The sequence below is a fragment of the Mytilus trossulus genome, chromosome 12, assembly GCF_036588685.1.
Source record: "Mytilus trossulus isolate FHL-02 chromosome 12, PNRI_Mtr1.1.1.hap1, whole genome shotgun sequence".
In the NCBI taxonomy this organism is placed as follows: Eukaryota; Metazoa; Mollusca; class Bivalvia; order Mytilida; family Mytilidae; genus Mytilus; species Mytilus trossulus.
Window position 1 is genome coordinate 11,443,040 of NC_086384.1, and position 17,410 is coordinate 11,460,449.

At 31.0% G+C, this 17,410-nt stretch overlaps 1 long non-coding RNA gene across 2 annotated transcripts; it reads left to right on the forward strand.

Annotated features, from left to right (window-relative positions):
• The first annotated feature begins 874 nt into the window (after nucleotides 1–874).
• LOC134693111 (uncharacterized) lies at nucleotides 875–16,886 on the forward strand. Of its 2 annotated transcripts, XR_010102336.1 has the most exons (6): nucleotides 875–1,053; nucleotides 6,412–6,506; nucleotides 7,324–7,503; nucleotides 8,514–8,677; nucleotides 14,778–14,846; nucleotides 15,934–16,884. It is a non-coding gene; the product is annotated as an uncharacterized LOC134693111 (long non-coding RNA). The 2 variants fall into 2 exon arrangements; XR_010102335.1 differs by having other exon boundaries at nucleotides 7,324–8,677; nucleotides 15,934–16,886.
• The last annotated feature ends 524 nt before the right edge of the window (nucleotides 16,887–17,410 follow it).

The window sequence follows — 17,410 nt, forward strand, 5'->3', positions numbered from 1 at the left end:
ACAAACACGGATCTTTTCCGGGATAATGTTAACGTACTTGTTGTATTACCCGGAACAACGACGGAAATAACTTCTGCGGTAAAGCGACTGTCGGTTTTTGAAACAACACAAATGTTTATAATGGAGTAGTATTACAAGAGACATCTTTAATAGTTAAAAACTTTAATTACCTTTTTTATTTATAAACGAATGGTTGCTATTCTTCAAAGACTGATTTTCCTTAGAATCATAAAAAGTTTGTTTATTTTGTAACAACGGTTGGTTTTAGTTTTATAGATATATATCTCATCCTGAAGCTAGGAGACTCAGAGCTAGGCAATAGCTAATTGGTCAATAAACATCAGACCAACAACTGCATGAACTTTTTTTTCCTTCATTTTTTTCTAGGTCAGTTTTATTGGGAAAAGTTGCTCTGACGGAACAGTTAGATACCTCAGTCCTGCATGTTGTACATGTTGTAAATGTATCAAAATAAGCATAAATGACTTTTACATAACAGTTGGATACCTGCATGATGATCCATGATGGATCATGGGTATCAAGGACTATCAAATAAACATTATCATATGACATAATGTGTACTGTTGAGCATAGACTAGTTTTCATAAGCAGTTATTGACAATAATCTGTAAGTTGCATGTGCATCATATGTATAGTATTTTGAGAGTATTTTCATGTGCTTTTATATGTTGTACAATTTTGAGCGCTCATAAAGAATATTATTTAAAAAAAAAATCTGTATCTTTTTTTCTTTACTCGGAAGATATAGTTTTTCGTTTACATGAATTAAGACGCATTTTATTGAAAAGGTAGTTACAAATATATCAAATATAAACCGGGATTTATAAATGTTTAAGCCTATTTATCACTCGATTTATTTTTTTAATATTCTATATTATTTGTATTGGTATCTAGGCTATACCTTTCTACCTTTTGGTATTATGCATACCCAGAGTCACGTGTTATTTGTAAGTTTCCAGCCGCCATTTTTGGAATTTTGAAGCGATCAGAAGAAAGAAATCTGTGATTTATTTGCCACAAAAGCATGTATTGGTAAAAATATATAGACAAGCACATAACAGGGGTCGATACTGACATGGTTTAACATTACTGTTTCATGTTAAACGTTCTAACTTTTCAAACACTCTCCAAAACCGTGAGCGGATCCTCAGTGTATTGCCGGTATTGATCGTACCGATCATATCGTTAATGAGAATCGGGCGAACGAACTCAGGGCGAACAAACTCAGTACGAACGAACCTAGGACGAACATGTAATCAGGGCGAACGATCCCGATACCGGGAAGCAACTCCGCTACACATATAGGCCTAAATAGATTTTTTTGTATTTAATTTAAAGGGTAGAAAAAGCGTCCCAAGTGGAGACCGTGGTGACATAAAAAAAAACCTGTTATCCACCTTCTATTTATGGATATTCGACATCCTATGGATAGTTTTAGGTCACCACGGTCTCCACTTGGGACGCTTTTTCTACCCTTTAAATTAAATACAAAAAAATCTATTTAGGCCTATATGTGTAGCGGAGTTGCTTCCCGGTATCGGGATCGTTCGCCCTGATTACATGTTCGTCCTAGGTTCGTTCGTACTGAGTTTGTTCGCCCTGAGTTCGTTCGCCCGATTCTCATTAACGATATGTATATAGACCATAATTTGCTATTGGGCTCGTTTCCTATAACTATAGAAAAGTGATAAAATTGTGAATTACTGTAAGAAAAGTTGTAACTACATCTAAAGATGCCATTATTTTTATCAACATACAAGTGTATGCTACTTTTCCCTAGAAAAAAAAATTGAAATTTACAAATTTCAAAGATTATACAACCGTATTTTTGTGTCGTTTCTCGCGTTACTTTTCGCTTCCTAAGTGCATAACGCTGACTGTTTTATAGATAATCGTCACCGGCAAATTCGTAACTTTTGCTTTCAAATAATAAAGAACATCGACCAATAAGAATAGTGAGAAGAAAATGCCGAGAACTATAAACATTTCTGGAGCAGGTGTAAGAACACTGTCGTTATTTTGGTTTCCCATTTCGTAACACACATTTTAGATGGTTTAATCTGCTTTGTTGTAAAAGAATTCTTTGCAACAATATGCAAATATGAACTCTTGCGAGATGTTCAAACAGGTAAATCAGAGATGATTTACATTCTTGTTTTGTTCTTCGTAATAATTAAGTTAGACATTATCGTTATGCGTTACATTTCACACGAAACAGAAGTCCATTTATTTATTAAAATTGTTTTTGTCATTAAGTTCTAATCATTTCCGGTCATACGTGAAACATGTGACTTACATGTGATCACGCCCTTATAGCCGGATATACGAAATACTAGGTCTAAACATTGTATTTGTTTCCAACGGGATGTAAGCAAACATAATCTGTAGGCTTGTTTCGTCTTGTTTAAAAAAGGAAAATACAATTTTCAAAGAGATTGCGCCGGGGGTCTATTATTTTTCCTATGTGCATAATGTTACATACGATCTTGTGTGAAAATAAATGCTCAATGACTTGACAAAATCGATTTCAGATTTGACATACGTTTTAACACACTTCGTTTCCCAATAACGATGTAAAGGGTCCTTAGAAAATTCAATAGAAATTACGTCTCCTATCATGGTGCCGATGTTCGTTGGATTGATTTAGCTTCAGCAGTAAATATTACTGGATATTTTAGGTGAATAAAGATAATTTAATAAAAAATACATGTTAATGTACCGTTACACTTGGAATGTACAAAGTTGGTATCTTTGTCACAATTTTTAATTAATTTTTTTTATTCATGTTCTGCAAACACTTATCAGAAACGCAATAAACTTGTCAAAGGAAAAGTAAACTTTTACCATGCATGACTTGAAAGGAAGTACTTTATTGATTTTAGCCCACCAAAGTAGGTTAAAATGTGGAAACCATGTAGATGGTCACGGTGTACAGGTCACAAATATCACATGGTGCCTGCCTATTTTAAAGATTCTAATTCCAAGTTAAAAGTTGTTTTCTTTACTGGATTTAAAGAATTTTACATTACCAATGATTTGGAATAAATTGTATATAACTGGAATTTCAAAACCAAATATAGATACATTTTTTTGGCTAAAACATCAAGATACAACGATTATGGTATCCTGTATCAAAGAAGAAAAAACGGAAATTCCTGAATAAATTGTACTAATTGTTTTCAAAACAAACACATATTTAGGAGTTTTATAATACTGTTACATTTAAGATGGATTTTAAGAAAAAGTATACTGTTCAGATCATTTTAAGCAGATTTTGCAATAAAATAAAACTAAAAAAATGCTTTCGGTTTCTTATGGTTTCCTGTCGCGTTTAAAAAAAACTTTAATTTAACATTGAAAATAGATTTTAAATATTAACATGAAGCAAGTAACACTAGTAATGGTGTTCATTTATGTCTTTTGAAATATATTGTGCAAAATAAAGAAAATAAAGATTGGTTTCCTGTTTTGTTTCCCCGTCACGTAAACAGTGAATCAAAATGTATTAATTTTTTCTCGAAAAACTCAATTGTTCCATTAATACTATTCTAACATCAACACAACCCACAGAATAAAAGTTAAAGATTTAGAACTTATAAAAAAGGATACAAAAAGAAACCAAAGGCGGAATACCAAATTATGGTCCATATATGTTACATTAATGAAAGAAATGCATATTTATATTAAAATTTATGTTTATCTATTAAAAGCTGAATACAGAATATTAATTAAAAAAAATCGTGGCTAAAGTTAAACATATAAATAACTTAGTCTTTAGTTTTTTTTCATGTCAAATACTTTGTAGTCTTTGAATCCACAGAACCTTATCCTTGTAGCAGAAGGACAACATAATAACTTAGTATTCAGTTGTTATACAAACAGCAACACGTAATTGCATCATAAATAAATATTCGGTGAATTTAAACAGACTTCAACATACAAATAGTTTAGTCTTCAGTTGTTTTACATTTAAAAATACAATGTAGTGCTGAAATTTCAAGACACTTATTTCCCAGAAGCAGCAACAAGTAATTCACAAAAACTAATTTCCTAGTAACGTATTTACATACAGATACTAACTTAGTTCTCAATACCTTGAAGTCAAAATATCTTGTAGTCCTGAAATTTACAAGAACTTATAATCTGGTAGCAGCTAGCTGTAGACAACACAATACATCGTACATATTCGGCGAAATTGTCAAGAACTTATAACCTAGTAGCAGCTAGCTGTATACAACACAATACATCGTAAATATTCGACGAAATTGTTGACTGACTTCAAAATATTCAATTAAATACACACAACACAACACTGTAATAAAAAATAAAAATCAGGGCAAACATACCCAGGGCAAACAGGTCTCAGGGCGAAACGGAACTAGGGCGAACAGTAACTCTGGAGTATTGCCCGGATTTGCGTTGTTTAGAGTCATATATAAAGATATGATGACTCTTGTGGCAGTGGAATAGTGTGGCGGAGTTGCTTCTCCTCCTTAGTACATGTAGAACATATAAAGCCAGTCTTAATCAACCGAGCTAGGGTATTGATTCCTTGGCTCAGTGGGTTAAAGCACTGACTGTCACCCAAGCTACCACGGTTTGAATCTTGGTGGTGACGATATAAATTTGTAGAGGAGATACAGTATACTCTCCGGTTACATATGGATAGTCAACTTTCATATGGATAGAAACAAGTGCCTGTGCTGTATCGTCTGTACAATGTCAATGGCCAATGCTAGTGTCAAAATTATCTTTTGGTTAAAACATGCATAAAAAACATTCAATAATAGATATTGTGAATCAGGAACATATATTAGATATACTGTTCCCAGGGTGAATCTGAATGTACAATCAGTTGAGTGTAAAATACACAGAAACCCTCATAAAACATGTAAAATGAAAATAATAAAGTCATGTTTCTGGACAACCCCTTGCTTTTTTAATCTATCTATATTTAGACTGATGTAATTCCAAAATTCTTGCCGAACAAAATCTTAAGACAAGACAAACAATTAAGCCAAAAGTTAATATTTATGTACAAAGTGGTTGAGGGGCTGGTTCCAGACAGAGATGGGTCCGATTACTTTCAATGTAATTGATTAAATTACAATTACTTTGTCATTTGTACGATTAAATTAAATTAATGATTACATCATTTCTGAAAGTGTCTGATTAAATTAATGATTACATTGGCAAAGTAATCATGATTACATCTGATTACAATGAATTAAAAAAAAAAAACATTTTGCATGATGTGAAAGAATAAACATTTAATATATAACTATAGCATTTTTTAGAAAGTAGTGTGTTTGCTGTATTATAAAACGATAACTTCAAACTTCATCTATTTAATAAACCTCAAAAGTTAACTTCAAACATACAGGAACATTGTCACTGGTTACAGCCCATTGCACTTTATCATCATTAATCTCTGAATTATTTTGACTTCAATTGAATATAGCTTTATAAAAAGCATTTGCTGTTTGTATTCTGACCAATTCCTCAAATAAGCATGTCCGAAGAGAACCACAACTGCCAAGAAATTCGAACAATAACCAGATTTCACACAACAAATATTGTGGAAAATCAAGAAAAGAATCACTCTAAGTGTTTTGACATTCCACAAAGCAAAGTACCACAATATTCAGACTCATTCTTTGTATCGATAAAGACAGTGATCGTGTGGAGTCATCTAGACAACACTCACTGTAGTGTCACCACATCAAGAAATGAAGCAAAGAGAGCTTCAAATCTGCTGTCATGCCCCATCAATAAATCGGCAGTGCTCTTTACAAAATATATATTAAGTTTAAATTTAACCAGGTGCTTTGATAGATTATTAGGAGACCATATTCAGCTAAATATGTTAACACATAACCCACTCAGGGATCATTATTTGCCTTCCAAATTTAATAACTGTACCGATCCAAATTTGAACCGAACCTGTGATCCTTGCAGAAAAAGTCTCTGCTCTACTAACTCAGCTCAATGAGTAATCCACAAGCACATGTTGAAATATCAACAAGGTCAGTGAAAGTGAGACTTATAAAAGTGGAAGCACAGCTACTCTCACACGTTTCAAGAGACAATGATATGCCGGCAGTATCAATTAACATCACTTATCCCTGGCTGTAGGTTTTACTAACTGTTAACCACCTTTTGTTGTTTTTGTGTGTTGCTTAAGCATGTTAAGTGTTTTGTGTGGTGTTCAATAAAAACAATTTGAAGAGATGGACAAAATAATTTAAAATTGCCATATATAATACGTACTTATATAATAATAATAGAATATATATATATATATACAATGTAGGTAATATGATAATTCCATATTATGTGAAAAGATTTTTGATTGCTATTAATTGTTTGTTTATAACTTCTTTATTGAAGCTCAACTCATGGACTGCAGTTTTTGGCAATTTTCAACAATGGAAGAAAACTTGAAACAGAAACCAAGATACAGATATCAGCAGTTAATGTATAATGTAAAACTTTTATTTTAACATATATATTCAACATCCCCTGACTTTGTACTTGTATTAATGTTTGTGTCAAAGAGCAGAAAACAAAGTCCCTCAAAACTATTCTAAGTTTGATAATTATTCACTAATTACAAATGAATTAGTCTAGTAAATAATTTACAATGAATGCCTAGAATGTAATTTCATTCTTCACATTATATATATTGTTGTTGGCTCTGATTCTGACCAATAAGTGAGTTCTGAATTAAAGTTTTTCACCAGAAAGGATCGTCAATTTGGCACATCTTTATGATGTCATATTAAAACCAGAGATGGCTCGCCTGTACAAATGTATCTTTGCTCTATTAAAAGGCTCTAGCACTTTCACAATCGTTATTCTGTAGGTTAGTATAGAATATAGAAATAAATAATGTTTTGTAAGTCTGTAATCTTGATTCCTGTATCATGTGTATGACTGAAGGAGGGTGACTATCTTTTTGGATTTAAATTTCCCAAATATTTTGTGCAGTATAAAATCACACTTTCTGTTTGTTCAACATGTATGCATGTTTTTGGAATGATGATGCATACGTACATTTTTGTCATGTGGTGATGGAAGTCACATGACAGATTCGTCTGAAAACCATATCTCAGAACTGGCCTATGCTCACATAGTTAATATACCTTTCATTGTGATTTTATTGTTGTAATTACCAATTATGTCTATCGATTGTAACTGATTTTATGCCCTTTATAGGCCCTGTTATTTGGGAAATAAAAATATTCTATTCTATTCTACTCACATACATTTTTTGTACAGGAATAAATTCTTATATTTCAGGTACAGATGCCCTTAAACATGTTAAAGTGTTTGATGAAGTAAAGAGCAAGATACTATCCCATTTAGCAGCGATACTGCATGACTTTAATTCCCAGACAATATGACAAAGAATACCGATTGGCATGATTGGACACCAATATATAGTTCACACATGAGAATTACTGAGAAGATGTTTTCAGGGTAAACCACATTGCACTGAAATTATTCAAATAATTTAAAGATATTAAGCAAATATTTAAAGAAATTGTCTGTCTTCCAATTACACAGAAGTCAACAACTATAGGTCACTGTAAGCCTTTAACAAAGAGCAAAACTAACACCACATAGTCAGCTGTAAAAAGACCCAAAATAAAAAATGTAAAACAATTCAAACGAGAAAACTAATGGCCCTATTTATGTAAAAAATAATATGTAACTCAGCAACAAACAACAATTACTGAATTACAGGTTCTTGACATGGGACAGGCACATACAGAATGTGCAGGGTTAAACTTGTTTGAAGGTGCCATTCTCCTTCCCCTAACCGGGAACAGCGCTGAACATTATTAAGAGTCATTATAACAACAAACTATAAAAATCAATTGAAAAATGCTTAATAGCTCATCTCATCGGATATGAATAGGAATACATCTAAAAAGAACCAAAAAAACTAGAAAACTAACAGCCTAAAGTTATTAATGAATGAAAAACAAATATTTAACACAGCAACAAGAGACAACCACTGAATTACAGGCACATACACTAAGGATAGATCTGTTACTGACAGCTGGTTCATGTAGTTCAAAGCCAATAATAATTAATAAAATTCATGCATCTAAGACTAAATAATTAATCAATACACCTGCAATGTTCAGCCACTGGATTTAGTGATAAGGCGTCATAAACAGTCAGAGAAAAACATGACCATGTGCAATGCCAAGATACAGGTATTGACAGAATTGTAGATCCCTGAATGTGCATATGTAAACAACTACAATTATAGTTTGTTTTTAATTTACAGATAACAAATCAATAACAATACCAAAAAAAAACCAGTATTCAAAGATCTAATAACTAATTATTGTGTTGATTTAATAACCTTTTCGAATAAATTAATTTAAAAGATAGATATAGTCTTTTCTATACTTCTGGGCTCAAAAAGCAACATGTGATCAATATATACATTTGTTGTTTTTTTTCATATGAGGCAGACTTCATACATGTACAGGAGCTTCTTTGGAGGTTTGAAAAGAAGCATTATCCTAGACTTCACAATTTGCTATAAAGATCCTCTTATTGAATAATTCAAAGTATGGTAACTTTGTTGAATGCATGTATCCTATTGAACTTGAAATAAAGGATACAACAGATACAGGTAAGTCTGCCTCATATCTTAACTGACATCTAGAAAAAGACAGTAATGGTCGGTAAAGAACAAAACTTTTAAGACTAAAGAGATGATTGCATCCTACTTTATTATGAACTTTATATTTCTGCAGTTACAAGGATCCCAATATGGAAGAGGTAGAGAAATAAGTAAAATAGATTTCTGCTAATTTTCCGTTTAAACATTTTGTTTATAAGAATTATACTCAGCCGCCAGGTTGATCATGCAGTTTTGTTGTGTATGTGTACATAAAATATTGTCCCCCATGAAATATTGTCTGTCGGACAAAATTTCATAAAAAATATTGTCCACTGACAGTATTTCATAATGAAATAGTGTCCTTGTCCATGAAATTTTGTCACCTCCTTCTGGTCGATATTTCACTATGAAATTCCGCTCCTGTACGAAATACGGGCTTTATATTCGATATCACAAACTAGTCAAAACATTTACTAAATTTTATCATCGGTATAAGGACATCATTCGTAAATATAGCTCAACATGCAGACTTCTTATATGTTTAGGTATTTCACATCCAATTTTTTATGGAAATATTCTTTATAAAGCACAAAAATGTCAGTATTCACTGCAGAAACTAACAAAACCTTCAGATAGACTTATTAAGAAGGGATATAGTTACGATACTGTTGTCAGGTCATTAAAGATAGCATATTTTGGCGTTAATATTGATTCACTTATAGGGTCTTTGCATCGGAACTAAACACATTTATTCAAAAAACAGTTGTTGGCTTGACACGGGTTATGTTCTTCTCATATATGTTATGATGGTATGATACTAAACCCCTAACGGGAAGGATTGTGCCTGATATTCATATGATGAAATCATTATCTTTCAATCAGTTTAATTGAAGTCTGGAGCTGGCATGTCAGTTAACTGCTAGTAGTCTGTTGTTATTTATGTATAATTGTCATTTTGTTTATTTTCTTTGGTTACATCTTCTGACATCAGACTCGGACTTCTCTTGAATTGATTTTTAGATGTACGTATTGTTATGCGTTTACTTTTCTACATTGACTAGAGGTATAGGGGGAGGGTTGAGATCTCATAAACATGTTTGACCCCGCCGCATTTTTGCGCCTGTCCCAAGTTAGGAGCCTCTGGTCTTTGTTAGTCTTGTATTATTTTAATTTTAGTTTCTTGTGTACAATTTGGAAATTAGTATGGAGTTCATTTTCACTGAACTAGTATATATTTGTTTAGGGGCCAGCTGAAGGACACCTCAGGGTGAGTGAATTTCTCGTTACATTGAAGACCTGTTGGTGACCTTCCGCTGTTGTTTTTTCTATGGTTGGGTTGTTGTGTCTTTGATACATTCCCCATTTCCTTTCTCAATTTTATTTTAAAATATTTTTTAATCAAATTATTACACAATTAAATTTGAAATAGTACATAAGCATGCAGCATGCACATTTTTGATTTATAATTGAAATGGTTTTGTATATCAAGGAATTTCTATTATTACTAATAGTGCAGTTTTAAATTTGCATCTATACATTACAAATGGTTAAGTATACAATAAAGAATTGTCTAACGTATATGTTTCATTGTATTACATTATAATACTCATATACAAATATAATAAATCACTTATTTTGTAAATTTATACACAGGCACATGTTGCAGAAAAAAACAACCTATATAACATGAAAATATGTTAATAACCTCCCCTTCATGAGACAAAATTCAATGACAATCTGTCTATGAAATATTGTCTCAATAATCACTAAATATAACCTCCCTTTAACAGGACAAAATTTCATAGTATTCATCTGTGAAATATTGTCTCAATTCACACAAATATAACCTCCCTTATACAAATGTATATTGTCATACAATATTTCATAGGACAATATTTTGCTTTACATATGTGTGTTATCATGGTTATAGTCTAACTTATAGATATCATGTATGGCTTTTTTACCGAAATAATACCCATCAAGTAGTTACTTTAAAAAAGACTAGTACACACCCGCGAAATCGCGGGCATATATAGCCTGTGAACTGTTGTAGGAAGATTTTTTGTAGAAATATTATGTATGGAGAATTTCATAAAAGGTATCAAAAGCTCTCTCCCTTTTTCCCAAGTCCGATATTTGTTTCCTTTTTGTTAAATTCAATTACTTTCGTGTGTCTGGCCTCAGACCACAATTATTCTTCTCCTTTGCTACAATGCTTCTTTTGGTAAAAGTCAAATCAAATAAATAATTGCACCGTTTCAAACATGAATTAAATATAACTGCTGATATATTGACCATTATTAGTGTAATAAAATATGCTTCTAGGACAATTCTATCAGTGATTTTTCTTATGAGAGCCTTATTAACATGCCAATGGTCATGATGGTAGGATATGAATTATGTATAAATCACTAAGACCGACTAAAGCTTATTTGAGGGGTGGTCTGAGGGGTTCTGATCCTGAAATCAAAAAATATTTTCCGGGATCCTGTAATGATCAATCCCCAATCCCGAGCTTAAAAACCCGATCCCGACGCCTCGAAAAAGGTCCTACCTGCCTCTCATCTCTACCTTACTTTCATTTTTGCCAAATCACTATTTTCCCCTTTCAATAATAAATTTGTATGTTCTATTTGTGGGCATAATGTTTTCTAGTCTAAGATTCCGTGCGTTCGGTCGTCCGTCCGTCTATCCCGCTTCAGGTTAAAGTTTTTGGTCGAGGTAGTTTAAGATAAAGTTGAGCATTTTTTACTTATTTTAATTTATCTATGCAAGTGGTATGACCTCTTAAATTATGTAAATAGTAAACATTCAACGAAACGGAAGAGAGAATACAGAGAGTCTCTATATACTAATTAGTATAATCGTAGTTTACATGTAGATAGACGCGAGAAGTAATTGTCCTCTCTAAGGAGGTATAATAGTTGGGATTCTTGCGATTTAAACACCATGCTAACGCTCTAAATGGCTTTTATCCATCATACGATTGGTTGTACTTGTGTCACATGTTTTACTTATTTTAATATATATATGCAACTGGTATGACCTCTTAAATAATAAACATTCAAAGAAAACAGAAGAGAGAATACAGAGAGTCTCTATATATTAAAGTAGTACAATCGTAGTTTACATGCAGATAGACGCGAACAATAATTGTCCTCTATAAGGAGGTATAATAGTTGGGGTTCTTGTGATCTAAACACCATGATATGGAGAACGCTCTGATTGGCTTAGATTTATTTTTTCATTTTTATTATCTAAGAATAAGAATAAGAATTTTATTAGTTTGAAATCCAAACAATAGGATTGTTACTAAAATACACAACAAAAAAACAAACAAACAGGCATATTAAAATTACAAAACGATAGTCAATAAAAAGTTACACTACAAATATGTAGCATTGAAAGAAAAACAAAAACATAGATCAATAGTATTAATTATAATACTATTTTTGACAGCATGCCTCCTCTTTAAAGTTATGTATTAAAATATTATGCTTATGTATCAAAAAATATGTTATAATATACATTACACAGTTCATATATTGATATTATAATTGTTTCTCTCATTATACATTTCACTTATGTAGTTAACAATGATAAGTAAAATATCACATTCTTCGCAGGAAAATATAAAATCAAATTTATTTTCTTCACTCATGGAATTAAAACAGGGGACAATATTAGAAATTTCATTAAACATTTTGATCCTAGTTTTATTAATTTCTGAACATGTAATGATGAAATGAAATTCATCTTCCAACTCTTTATGGCATAAAGGACATATTCTATTTTCTAGAGCTGTTTTGTTGTATCTTCCACGTTCAACAGCCAACATACTATTACTTATTCTTATTTTAGCATAATTTTTTGTAACATTTTTATCTAAATTCAATAAAAGGTACTTTTCTAGTTCATACTTAACTTTAAATTTTCTGTAGGTTCTTAGTCTATTTCCATTTATTGAATTTTCATCATTAAAGAGACAATTTTTCCCCAATATATTATGTAATTTTCATTGAGCTTCTTCACGACGGCTAATAGTAATCGTTTTTTAGAGAAGGTACATTGATTTTCCCAAACATGAGTGAAATTTAATTTTGAAAGTAGCATCTTAACTTTTGAAGCAAATCCATCATTTAACTGCTTGTTAGCTTTATAAACATTATATAATAAAGACTCATTTTCATTTGACTTTAAAATATGTAACCAAAATCCTATAGAAGACTTAAGGGCCTGTATACCAATAGGGTACATTCCCAATTCAGCTAATACAGCTGTATTTACTGCCTTTGAATTAACATTTAGAAGACCTTTCGCAAATTTGATTTGGAGTTTTACTGATTCCATAGATAAATATTGAGATTCAAGAGTTTTTTTGTTCTTCACAATATTTAGCGACCATATCTCACTACAATACAGTAATATTGGACTAACACAAGAATTAAATAGTTTCATATGGGAAGAAACATCCATCTTATCTGAGTAGAGTATTTTTTTAATACAAAACAATGCCTTAGAAGCTTTTTTACATAGGAGATTTACAGCATTAGTGAAAATTCCTGATGGCTTGAATAGTATACCTAAATATTTATATTCTGTGCAACATTCAATTAATTCATTATTCAATACAAACTGGTCTTTTGTAAGTTTTTTACCACTTTTATTAAATATCATTGTTTTTGTCTTGTCAAGATTGACAGTCAAGTTCCATTTTTCACAATAAGTATTTAACTTGTTTAGACAATTTTGTAAACCTTCTGAGGATTCTGAAATTAATACCAAGTCATCAGCATATAAAAGACTAGACAATTTTATGTCATGTAATGTTACAGGATCACATGTGTTATCAAACATTGAGGTTAAATCATTTATATAAAAAGAAAATAAGGTATCTATCATATGATTGGTTGTGTTTCAAACCGGAAGTCTTGTCTATGACTAAAAGTCAGTCCGATGACGGAATCATATCCGGACTCCTTTTTTGTCGTTTTTCTCCCAAAATAACTCAATCTGAATAATCATAAGAATGGATGACAAATGCGACAATGCATGTTACCCATATGACATAGAGGCATGATGATTGATTTACTGTGGAAGAAAGAGAAGCGACACCCAATATGAGGTCTTCTCGTTTAATAGTATAGATAATGGTAACTTGTAGGCAAATCACTTGAAAGAAAATTGTAATTGAAGAATATTAAAATAATAATAGTTGATGATTTTGTTTTAAGAAAAAAGAGAGATATCACTGGTGTTCAACTTATCATGGCTGATGTTACAAGTAAAATTGTTTTGTGTTAATTTCTCTGTGTAAACATGTTGTTGTCGAGTATGAGTCTGCTGCTCAGTTGATCTGTTGATTGAGACAGCGAATATATCTTAATACATGTATTGCTTAAAGTTTGATAGTGGTACCAAAATTGTGAATACATGCATGGTTATATTAAACTTATTTACTTTTTGCTTTGTGGATATATTATTCTATATATTTTACAAAAGTTTGAATTAATTAAGGGTAAATATTGATTGGTATATAGCAAACTTAAAGAAGAAGAACATGTACATGTATTCATTAACTTAAATGATTTTAAAGTTTTATCAGATAAAAAATCTATTAATCAATAACTGTTTATTAATTCTTTTTCTTAGTGATTATTTAGATCAAAACCTATTCCCTAATATGCTACAAATGTCAATTGCTAAAATGCTCAAACTATCTTCTGTGTTTTTCTGGACAACTTGATATATTATATTTCTTAATAATAAACACAATTTGGTTTTGACCTGCATCTCATTTTAGAAAATAACTATTTCCCATTTTATGTAATGGCTTGATGGACAGACGTATATAAAAAAGCTGTTATTAAAATAACTTGCCAATATTTTATGCTCAACTTACCAATCACATTAATATGTAAAGTCCTATGCATACCAGAGCTATAGTTATTTTGTTTTAAATGTGAACTGTAGAAGGTCATTATTTGTATTGATTTGCCAGGAATTCAACATTGTCATTGTTTATTTCCCTTTTTCATATAGTTATGCCGTGGAACATGCTTTTTCCCCAATCTGTCAAAATCATATCAAAAATGTCTACTTTTTTCAGATGAATCATTGCTGGGTCCTTGAAAACCCTACTGGAACTTCTTCTGATACTGGAAATTGAAAACAACTGGTTAGTATAATAACATTTATAACAGCATTGTATAAAACTCCTGTGGTAAAGAGGATTCATTTGGTGAATGTATTTTCCATTTCATATTGATATTGTTGATGCTAGTGAATAAGATGATAATATGATGTTTTTTCTGTATTACAAAGGAAAATAATAGATTTGTAAATTACCCAAGTTCATTTTGTTTATTTATATCTTTCTCTTTCCTTTACAAGTGTTTTTTATTAACTTAATTTAGTGAGTGTTAGATGTGAAAATATGGAGATGTGGTATGATTACCAATGTATAGCTATCCTCAAATGAAATGATGTAGATATAAGGAACAATAAATAATGCCTTTAACAATGAGTATAAAAGACCTAAACATTACTAATTAGAAAGAACAACAACCAGATTTACTAAATGAAATAAAAAAACAATTAATATGGAAACCATTGAAACCTATATTAATATGTAAAAGTCCAAATTGCCCCAATTGTTCAGGGGTCTACCTCTGCAGTCGTATCAGGCTGTGCTCAGTGAAGCATTTTATTAGTTTCTTTGTTGATTTCATTAATAGGTATATGGAAATCATGAATTTTGAATAACAAACAAAGTAAAAACATCTGGTGTGTTTTTGTTGGCAATGTATTTTCTGGAACAGCCCTTATGTGTTTTAATATAATAAAAAAAAAAAAGATTTAACATTTTATTTTTTTCAAGTTGATAAATGCAATAAAAAAAATTGTGATAGAATTTATATTACTCCAATCCAGGTTACCAGATGTGGCATTAAGTTTGCCAATGAGACAACTCTCCACCAGAGACCTATAGATTAATGATGCAGATGTTTATGATAAACTACATATTTAAATGGCTACCTACTCATTCTGTATGACATCATTTTTTTCATTTTCGAAACAAAAAACATTTGATTATCTGTAGCTAACATTATTTTGATACTCTTCATAGATCAGTTTTTGCAAATTAGCCTATCTCTTAATGGATTTTATAATCAAAGGGAATATGTGGAAAAAAAGCTTTATTAAAGTACATTGATATTTAAAATTAATAATTAATAGCCATGAAACAATGATTTTATTTTCAGCTCATTTTGGAAGAAAATTAACAGAGGAAAGATACAGATATGCAAGAATTTAATATTTGAAATGCACTTAATATTTCTTTTGTATATGGCACCTATTTTTGACTGTCAAATAATGGTATTGTTGTTATCTTTGCCATATAAACAAATATACCTGATCAAATTTGTTCATTAGTAGAAACTTAGATTTCAAATATCTATTCACATAAGGTGATTTTTTTCACAATTTTTTCTTATTTTAAAAATAAAACTATTTTGATTTGTCTGAAGTTCATTTCATAAAAATTTCAAATTCTAAATGAGACCTGATTTAGCGCATACTCCATCACAAATTGAGATAACGTTAGTATTGTTTTTGGAGTATCCATTATTCTAATACGGCCAACGTATTGACAGGTCTTCATATTAGTGTGTCCAGCATATCATTGATTCAAGAACAGTAAATAGTGAAAATTAACATAAATATTTAAAAAAAATTATTTTGGTTTAACATTATTTTTTTTCACAGTTGTGCATCATAATTTTTTCAAATGTCTTCTTATAACAGGATTTTAACAAAAACTTATACAGATGTATTAAGATAGTTCAAAATGATTGACAAATTTTTAAACTTGTATTAGGAAGTCAGAAAAAATTGATAAATACTATAGGCCTTATATGTATTCCATAGGACAGATTTCATTTTTGTCCATATTTGTATAAATGTTGCACCTTTATTTTATCTTTTTGTAGATTTGTATGTGGCTCCACTCATCACCTATTGACTTGTTGGTTATATTTATATATATATGAATATTTAGCAAATAATGGTGGAAATCTGATTTTTTTTAGAATACAGTCATGAATTTTGCGAAATAATGCAAAAATTAATGTTTTAACCAAATCCACCTACATTTATGATGATGCAAATACATCAAATACAGAAAAACTTTTTTGAAATGATGGTTGTAAAATATTTTGATGTATGTCTTCATAACAATATCACATGTATAAAACTGTATCTAGGAACCTCAGACAATACTTAACAGACTGCAACTAAGAACCTCAGGCATTACTTACTTACTGTATCTAGGCACCACAGACAATATTTACAGACTGTATATATAGGAACCAAAGACAATATTTACTGATTGCATCTAGGCACCATAGACAATACTTACGGACTGTATCTAGGCACCACACACAATACTTACGGACTGTATCTAGGAACCATAGACAATACTTACAGACTGAATAAAGGAACCACAGACAATACTTACTGTATATAGGAACCTCAGACAATACTTACTGATTGTATCTAGGCACCACACACAATACTGACGGACTGTATCAAGGAACCACAGACAACATTTACAGACTGTATCTAGGAACCACAGACAAAACTTACTGATTGTATCTAGGCACCACAAACAATACTTACAGACTGTATCTAGGAACCTCAGACAATACTTAACAGACTGCAACTAAGAACCTCAGGCAT